General features: G+C 47.7%; 1 long non-coding RNA gene across 1 annotated transcript; it reads left to right on the top strand.

Annotated features, from left to right (window-relative positions):
- The first annotated feature begins 6,733 nt into the window (after positions 1-6,733).
- LOC143773284 (uncharacterized) lies at positions 6,734-7,533 on the top strand. Its single transcript, XR_013215128.1, has 3 exons — positions 6,734-6,802; positions 6,902-6,961; positions 7,055-7,533. It is a non-coding gene; the product is annotated as an uncharacterized LOC143773284 (long non-coding RNA).
- Positions 7,534-10,833: the final 3,300 nt, after the last annotated feature.

Raw genomic sequence — 10,833 nt, 5'->3', positions numbered from 1 at the left:
CAGCCACAGATGCCACCATAACAGTGTACCAGCCACAGATGTCACCATAACAATGTACCAGCTACAGATGGCACTATAACAGTGTACCAGCCACAGATGTCACCATAACAATGTACCAGCCACGGATGTCACCATAACAATGTACCAGCCACAGATGGCACCATAACAGTGTACCAGCCACAGATGGCACCATAACAATGTACCAGCCACAGATGCCATCATAACAGTGTACCAGCCACAGATGGCACCACAACAATGTACCAGCCACAGATGTCACCATAACAGTGTACCAGCTACAGATGCCACCATAACAGTGTACCAGCCACAGATGGCACCACAACAATGTACCAGCCACAGATGTCACCATAACAGTGTACCAGCCACAGATGCCACCATAACAATGTACCAGCCACAGATACCACCATAACAATGTACCAGCCACAGATACCACCATAACAATGTACCAGTCACAGATGGCACCATAACAATGTACCAGTCACAGATGGCACCATAACAATGTACCAGTCTCAGATGGCACCATAACAGTGTACCAGCCACAGATGGCACCATAACAGTGTACCAGCCACAGATGGCACCATAACAATGTACCAGCCACAGATGTCACCATAACAATGTACCAGCCACAGCTAGCACCATAACAGTGTACCAACCACAGATGTCACCATAACAGTGTACCAACCACAGATGTCACCATAACAGTGTACCAGCCACAGATGTCACCATAACAGTGTACCAGCCACATGTGGCACCATAACAATGTACCAGCCACAGATGCCACCATAACAGTGTACCAGCCACAGATGTCACCATAACAATGTACCAGCCACAGATGGCACTATAACAGTGTACCAGCCACAGATGTCACCATAACAATGTACCAGCCACAGATGTCACCATAACAATGTACCAGCCACAGATAGCACCATAACAGTGTACCAACCACAGATGTCACCATAACAGTGTACCAGCCACAGATGGCACCATAACAGTGTACCAGCCACAGATGGCACCATAACAATGTACCAGCCACAGATGCCACCATAACAGTGTACCAGCCACAGATGGCACCATAACAGTGTACCAGCCACAGATGTCACCATAACAATGTACCAGCCACAGATGTCACCATAACAGTGGATCATCCACAGATGTCACCATAACAGTGGATCATCCACAGATGGCACCATAACAATGTACCAGTCACAGATGGCACCATAACAATGTACCAGTCACAGATGGCACCATAACAATGTACCAGCCACAGATAGCACCATAACAGTGTACCAGCCACAGATGTCACCATAACAGTGTACCAACCACAGATGTCACCATAACAATGTACCAGCCACAGATGCCACCATAACAGTGTACCAGCCACAGATGTCATCATAACAGTGTACCAGCCACAGATGTCACCATAACAGTGTACCAGCCACAGATGTCATCATAACAGTGTACCAGCCACAGATGTCACCATAACAGTGTACCAGCCACAGATGTCATCATAACAATGTACCAGCCACAGATGTCACCATAACAGTGTATCAGCCACAGATGTCACCATGACAATGTACCAGCCACAGATGTCACCATAACAGTGTACCAGTCACAGATGGCACCATAACAATATACCAGCCACAGATGCCACCATAACAATGTACCAGCCACAGATGTCACCATAACAATGTACCAGCCACAGATGTCACGGTAACTATGTAACAGCCACAGATGCCACGGTAACAATGTAACAGACAACAGATGCCACCGTAACAGTACACTGTTCCTATGATAACACTGAGCTGTCACACACACTCCCGTGTCCCTATGATAACACTGAGCTGTCACACACACTCCCCTGTCCCTATGATAACACTGAGCTGTCACACACACTCCTCTGTCCCTATGATAATACTGAGCTGTCACACACACTCCCCTGTCCCTATGGTAACACTGAGCTGTCACACACTCTCTCGTGTCCCTATGATAACACTGAGCTGTCACACACTCCCGTGTCCCTATGATGACACTGAGCTGTCACACACACTCCCGTGTCCCTATGATAACACTGAGCTGTCACACACACTCCCCTGTCCCTATGGTAACACTGAGCTGTCACACACACTCCTCTGTCCCTATGATAATACTGAGCTGTCACACACACTCCCGTGTCCCTATGATAACACTGAGCTGTCACACACACTCCCGTGTCCCTATGATAACACTGAGCTGTCACACACACTCCCCTGTCCCTATGATAACACTGAGCTGTCACACACACTCTCGTGTCCCTATGATAACACTGAGCTGTCACACACACTCCCCTGTCCCTATGATAACACTGAGCTGTCACACACACTCCCCTGTCCCTATGATAACACTGAGCTGTCACACACTCCCGTGTCCCTATGATAACACTGAGCTGTCACACACTCCCCTGTCCCTATGATAACACTGAGCTGTCACACACACTCTCGTGTCCCTATGATAACACTGAGCTGTCACACACACTCCCCTGTCCCTATGATAACACTGAGCTGTCACACACACTCCCCTGTCCCTATGATAACACTGAGCTTTCAAACACACTCCTCTGTCCCTATGATAACACTGAGCTGTCACACACACTCCCCTGTCCCTATGATAACACTGAGCTGTCACACACTCTCCTCTGTCCCTATGATAACACTGAGCTGTCACACACACTCCCCTGTCCCTATGATAACACTGAGCTGTCACACACTCTCCTCTGTCCCTATGATAATACTGAGCTGTCACACACACTCCCCTGTCCCTATGATAACACTGAGCTGTCACACACACTCCCCTGTCCCTATGATATCACTGAGCTGTCACACACACTCCCCTGTCCCTATGATAATACTGAGCTGTCACACACACTCTCGTGTCCCTATGATAACACTGAGCTGTCACACACACTCCCCTGTCCCTATGATAACACTGAGCTGTCACACACTCTCCTCTGTCCCTATGATAACACTGAGCTGTCACACACACTCCCCTGTCCCTATGATAACACTGAGCTGTCACACACACTCCCCTGTCCCTATGATAATACTGAGCTGTCACACACACTCCTCTGTCCCTATGATAACACTGAGCTGTCACACACACTCTCGTGTCCCTATGATAACACTGAGCTGTCACACACACTCCCCTGTCCCTATGATAACACTGAGCTGTCACACACACTCCCCTGTCCCTATGATAACACTGAGCTGTCACACACACTCCTCTGTCCCTATGATAACACTGAGCTGTCACACACACTCCCGTGTCCCTATGATAACACTGAGCTGTCACACACACTCCCCTGTCCCTATGATATCACTGAGCTGTCACACACACTCCCCTGTCCCTATGATAACACTGAGCTGTCACACACACTCCCCTGTCCCTATGATATCACTGAGCTGTCACACACACTCCTCTGTCCCTATGATAATACTGAGCTGTCACACACACTCTCGTGTCCCTATGATAACACTGAGCTGTCACACACACTCCTCTGTCCCTATGATATCACTGAGCTGTCACACACACTCCCCTGTCCCTATGATAACACTGAGCTGTCACACACACTCCCGTGTCCCTATGATAACACTGAGCTGTCACACACACTCCCCTGTCCCTATGATAACACTGAGCTGTCACACACACTCCCCTGTCCCTATGATATCACTGAGCTGTCACACACACTCCCGTGTCCCTATGATAATACTGAGCTGTCACACACACTCTCGTGTCCCTATGATAACACTGAGCTGTCACACACACTCCTCTGTCCCTATGATATCACTGAGCTGTCACACACACTCCCCTGTCCCTATGATAACACTGAGCTGTCACACACACTCTCGTGTCCCTATGATAACACTGAGCTGTCACGCACACTCCCCTGTCCCTATGATAACACTGAGCTGTCACACACACTCTCGTGTCCCTATGATAACACTGAGCTGTCACACACACTCCCCTGTCCCTATGATATCACTGAGCTGTCACACACTCCCCTGTCCCTATGATAACACTGAGCTGTCACACACACTCTCATGTCCCTATGATAACACTGAGCTGTCACACACACTCCTCTGTCCCTATGATAACACTGAGCTGTCACACACACTCCCCTGTCCCTATGATATCACTGAGCTGTCACACACTCCCCTGTCCCTATGATAACACTGAGCTGTCACACACACTCTCATGTCCCTATGATAACACTGAGCTGTCACACACACTCCTCTGTCCCTATGATAACACTGAGCTGTCACACACACTCTCGTGTCCCTATGATAACACTGAGCTGTCACACACACTCCCCTGTCCCTATGATAACACTGAGCTGTCACACACACTCTCGTGTCCCTATGATAACACTGAGCTGTCACACACACTCCTCTGTCCCTATGATATCACTGAGCTGTCACACACACTCCCCTGTCCCTATGATAACACTGAGCTGTCACACACACTCTCGTGTCCCTATGATAACACTGAGCTGTCACACACACTCCCCTGTCCCTATGATAACACTGAGCTGTCACACACACTCTCGTGTCCCTATGATAACACTGAGCTGTCACACACACTCCCCTGTCCCTATGATATCACTGAGCTGTCACACACTCCCCTGTCCCTATGATAACACTGAGCTGTCACACACACTCTCATGTCCCTATGATAACACTGAGCTGTCACACACACTCCCCTGTCCCTATGATAACACTGAGCTGTCACACACACTCTCGTGTCCCTATGATAACACTGAGCTGTCACACACACTCCCCTGTCCCTATGATAACACTGAGCTGTCACACACACTCTCGTGTCCCTATGATAACACTGAGCTGTCACACACACTCCCCTGTCCCTATGATATCACTGAGCTGTCACACACTCCCCTGTCCCTATGATAACACTGAGCTGTCACACACACTCCCCTGTCCCTATGATATCACTGAGCTGTCACACACTCCCCTGTCCCTATGATAACACTGAGCTGTCACACACACTCCCGTGTCCCTATGATAATACTGAGCTGTCACACACACTCTCGTGTCCCTATGATAACACTGAGCTGTCACACACACTCCTCTGTCCCTATGATATCACTGAGCTGTCACACACACTCCCCTGTCCCTATGATAACACTGAGCTGTCACACACACTCTCGTGTCCCTATGATAACACTGAGCTGTCACACACACTCCCCTGTCCCTATGATAACACTGAGCTGTCACACACACTCTCGTGTCCCTATGATAACACTGAGCTGTCACACACACTCCCCTGTCCCTATGATATCACTGAGCTGTCACACACACTCCTCTGTCCCTATGATAACACTGAGCTGTCACACACACTCCCGTGTCCCTATGATAACACTGAGCTGTCACACACTCTCCTCTGTCCCTATGATAACACTGAGCTGTCACACACTTGGCCACACCTGTTGGCTGACACAATGCTTGGTCTATCAGGTGTACTATTCATGTGGACACCGCAGTCAGTGATTAGCCCTGGCTCTTGTGTTCACTGTCCCCCGATGTCATATATGTGACTAAGGCTCCTTGGCACCATTCAGACCTGCCATTACCCCACTCTGCGTCATCCTGACTCCTCGGGTTCTTAGGAACCATCACTTGTGTTTATGGCCTCGGCTGGAGACTGCAATGTCTGACACCTGCCTATCAGGGGCCATAAAATCTCCGTATTCATTAATGAACCGGCTGCTGCCCGTATATTACATGGAAAAGGCCACGAGTGTCCTGACAGCTGCTGAGCCACGTCCTCTGCGCATCACAACGATCACCCCAAAGCCTCAGACCACAGATTGTCCTCACTGCGCAGCCCACCCAAATATAGAGGATGGTCCAGGAACCTCCCCCACTCCCTGCACAGCCATTACTGTGTATGACACAAAGTCGATGTATGAGTATAGGATGCAAAGCATGCTCACAGCAGTCTCCCATACAAGTCAATATATGGCTCTCGGACTCAGAGCATGCTCACTACACTCTCCCATAGAAGTCAGTGTATGGTTCTGAGACCCAGAGCAAGCCCAGAACTCTCTCCCAACAAAGTCAATGTATGATTCTTGGACCCAGAGCATGCTCGCAGCACTTTCCAATATAAGTCAGTATATGATTCTAGGACACAGAGCCTGCTCACCATGCTCTCCCATAGAATTCTATGTATGGTTCTAGGACACAGAACATTCTCCCAACACTCTCCCACAGAAGTCAGTGCATGCTTCTTGGACCTAGAGCATGCTCACAAGAATTTCCAACAGATATCAGTGTATAGCTCTTAGGCTAGGTTCACATTGCGCTAGGTGAGTCCGTCTAACGGACACGTTTTTAAGTACTCAAAACGCTTTATAACGCACATACTAACGCGGCCATAGACTTGCATTGTCTGACGCATCGTGACGCATGCCAAAATTGGCATGCGTTAGTCACATAACGTTTTTTTTCTGACGGACCTTGGAACGCGGCTTGCAGCGTTTTCGGGTCCGGCCAAGCTAACGCAATACTAACGGAAGCGTTAATTCTGCCATTGATGGCTATGGCGAACGCATCCAGACGCAAATCTTGAAAAAATTCCAAATCGAACCATACGTTTTAATAGCGTTTGAGGGTGGTCCATGTGGTCATGTGACAGGAAACATGATTTCGGCCATTAATGTCCCAAGCACACATTTTTCCTGAGGCCTCCTGCACGTCAGAGAGAAAGTGTGTTGCAAGAGATCACAGGAAATGTAAGTACATTTGTATATATATATATCTCTGTATACATCATGGGAGTCTGTATTGTCCGACGGATGTGTGTGTACTAAAAATGTATTGCTTTGTTGCAGATGTCGGATAGTGAGGGAAGCAGCAGCAGCAGCGTGTCTGCGGTTTTTTCTTCTCAGTCGGTAGGCTTGCACTTTAAAAAACCACAAAAATGTGTGTGAAACTCCAGTGTATTGAGCTAAGCACGTGTATAATCATGTTTTTATTGCAAATAGGAGTCTTCGGAGCCCGAGGCTACTAGGCCCCCCCCAAAAAAGCAGGCAAAACCCACAAAGGTACATGGCAGACATTTTTAATTCCGCAAGAAATTAACTTCGTGGATCCAATATCTCCTTTGCGAACTACGCTTTCTCTGACGAAGTCGCAACCGCATCAAGCGAAATCGAACGAGCTCAGACACAAACATCTTGCTAGCAGAAGTTCACTCAATGCTTTCAAAATGGAGAATGAGTCTGCACCCACACCCCGACGATGACTAAAGGAGAAAAAAAAAAAAAATAAATAACTTTATTGACAGTGACAAACGCAGACGAACGCATACATCGCGAACGTACATCCAAATGAGAAAAACGCGGTCACAAGCGTTAACGCAAGCGATAACGTGATGCCTATTTTTCGACAAATTGGATCCTTTTTCTGTACATGCGATTAACGGATCCGTTTAACGCCATGTACTTGACGCAATGTGAACCTAGCCTTAGACACAGAGCTAAATCACAACACTCTCCCATAGAAGATAAGGTATGGATCTAGGAATCAGAGCATGCTCACAACACTCTCCCATAGGAGTTAATGTACGGTTCTAGGAATCAAAGCATGCTCACAGCACTCTTCCATAGGAGTTAATGTATGGATCTAGGAATCAGAGCATGCTCACAACACTATCCCATAGAAGTTAAAGTATGGCTCTCAGATCAAGAGTCTATTTCCCATAGAGGACACTGTATTGCTCTCAAACTCAGAGCCTACTCACATATCTCCCATAGATGTCAGTGTATGATTCTAAAACAGAGCATGCTCACAACACTCTCCCATAGTCAGTCAGTGCACGGTTCTTGGTCCCAGAGCATGCTCACAAGAATTTCCCAATTAAGTCAATGTATGGTTCTTGGACCCAGAGTATGCCCACAGTACTCTCTCATAGTAGTCAGTCTACGGTTTTAGGACACAGAGCCTGCTCACAATGTTCCCCCATAGAAGTCAGTGTATGGTTCCAGAACATAAAGCATTCTCCCAAAACTCTCCCATAGAAGTCAGCGAATTGCTCTTAAACCCATAGCCTGCTCACAACAGTTTACCAAAGAAGTCAGTATATGGTTCTAGTATCCAAAGCATGCTCACAACACTTCCATATGAATCAATTAATAGTTTTTGGACTCAGAGCATGTTCACAACGCTCTGCTATAGAAGTTAATGTACGGTCCTTGGACCCAGAGCATGCTCAGAAAATCTTCCCATAGATGTCAGTCTATGATCCTATGACCCAGAGCATGCTCCCTACACTCTCCCATAGAAGTCAATATATCGTTCTCGGACCCAGGACATACTCGCAAAACTCTACCATAGAAGTCAATATATGGTTCCCGAACCCAGAGCATGCTCACAACACTCTACCGTAGAAGTCAATGTATAGTTCCCGGACCCAGAGCATGCTCACAACACTTTACCATAGAAGTCAATGTATGGTTCCCTGACCCAGAGCATGCTCACTCTACCACAGAAGTCAATTTATGGTCCCCGGACCCAGAGCATGCTCACAACACTCTACCACAGAAGTCAATGTTTGGTTCCCTGAGCCAGAGCATGCTCACAACACTCTACCATAGAAGTCACTGTATGGTTCCGAACCCAGAGCATGCTCACATCACTTTACCATAGAAGTCAATATATGGTGTTTTGACCCATAGCATACTCTCTGCACTCTCCCACAGATATCAATGTATGGTTCTCTGACCCAGAGTATGTTCTCTACACTCTCTCACAGAAGTCCATGTATGGTTCCCGGACCCAGATCATGCTCACAACATTCCACCATAGAAGTCAATGTTTGGTTATCGCACCTAGAGCATGCTCACAACACTCTTGTTATGATCCTTAGTGGTTGAGGATCACAAATTACTCCAGCTAAGTAACATACATAGGACAAGCTCTAGGGAGGTGGCAGACTGGACTGACCGCAAATCAGAACCTATCCAAACACACTAGAAGTAGCCGGTGAACGTGTCTAAAAATCCTAGACGTCTCGAGCCAGCCTGAGGAACTAACTACCCCTAGAGAGAAAGAAAGACCTCTCTTGCCTCCAGAGAAGTAATCCCCAAAGATATAGAAGCCCCCAACATATAATAACGGTGAGGTAAGAGGAAGGCACATACACAGGGGTGAAAACAGATTTAGCAAATGAGGCCCACTAATACTAGATAGCAGAAAATAGTAAAGGGGTCTGTGCGGTCAGTAAAAAACCCTTACAAAATATCCACACTGAGATTTCAAGAACCCCCGCACCAACTAACGGTGTGGGGGGAGAAACTCAGTCCCCTAGAGCAACCAGCAAGCGAGGAAATCACATTTTAGCGAGCTGGACTAAAAACATAATAAATGCTGATAATCAAAAAATGATCAAACAAAAACTTAGCTTGTCTTGGAGAGACTGGGAGCAAGGTAGTCACAAGGAATCTGAAGAGCACTGAATACATTGATAGCAGGCAAGGAACTGAGTATCCAGGTGAGCTAAATAGAAAACCAACCAAGGATAACGAACCAGCTGATGCTGCCAACCTGCAGAAAGACAACACTACACAGTACCGCTTGTGACCACTAGAGGGAGCCCAAAAACAGAGTTCACAACAGTACCCCCCCCTTGAGGAGGGGTCACCGAACCCTCATCAAGACCCCCAGGGCGATCAGGACGAGCCGCGTGGAAGGCACGAACCAAATCGGCCGCATGAACATCAGAGGCGACAACCCAGGAATTATCCTCCTGACCATAGCCCTTCCACTTCACCAAATACTGAAGCCTCCGTCTAGAGATACGAGAATCCAAAATCTTCTCCACTACGTACTCCAATTCGCCCTCGACCAGCACCGGAGCAGGAGGCTCAACAGAAGGAACCACAGGTACCACATACCTCCGCAACAAAGACCTATGGAACACATTATGAATGGCAAACGATGCTGGGAGATCCAAACGAAAAGACACCGGGTTAAGGATTTCCAAGATCTTATAAGGACCGATGAAGCGAGGCTTGAATTTAGGAGAGGAGACCTTCATAGGAACATACCGAGAAGACAGCCACACCAAATCCCCAACACGAAGTCGGGAACCCACACCGCGGCGGCGGTTGGCAAAGCGCTGAGCCTTCTCTTGTGACAACCTCAAATTGTCCACCACATGGTTCCAAATCTGCTGCAACCTATCCACCACAGAATCCACCCCAGGACAGTCAGAAGGCTCAACCTGACCCGAGGAAAAACGAGGATGGAAACCAGAATTGCAGAAAAAAGGCGAAACCAAAGTAGCAGAACTAGCCCGATTATTAAGGGCAAACTCGGCCAATGGCAAAAAAGTCACCCAATCATCCTGATCAGCAGAAACAAAACATCTCAAATAAGTTTCCAACGTCTGATTAGTTCGCTCGGTTTGGCCATTAGTCTGAGGATGGAAGGCCGACGAAAAAGACAAATCAATGCCCATCTTAGCACAAAAAGTCCGCCAAAACCTGGACACAAACTGGGATCCTCTATCAGACACAATATTTTCAGGAATGCCGTGCAAGCGAACCACATTCTGAAAAAATAGAGGAACCAAATCGGAGGAAGAAGGCAACTTAGGCAAGGGCACCAAATGGACCATCTTGGAAAAACGATCACACACCACCCAGATGACAGACATTTTCTGAGATACCGGAAGATCCGAAATAAAATCCATGGAAATGTCCAAGGCCTTTTCGGAATAGGCAAAGGCAAAAGCAAACCGCTGGCACGAGAACAGCGAGGC

Source organism: Ranitomeya variabilis, chromosome 5 (assembly GCF_051348905.1).
Source record: "Ranitomeya variabilis isolate aRanVar5 chromosome 5, aRanVar5.hap1, whole genome shotgun sequence".
Taxonomy (NCBI): domain Eukaryota; kingdom Metazoa; phylum Chordata; class Amphibia; order Anura; family Dendrobatidae; genus Ranitomeya; species Ranitomeya variabilis.
This window is presented reverse-complemented; position numbering and strand designations above follow the sequence as displayed.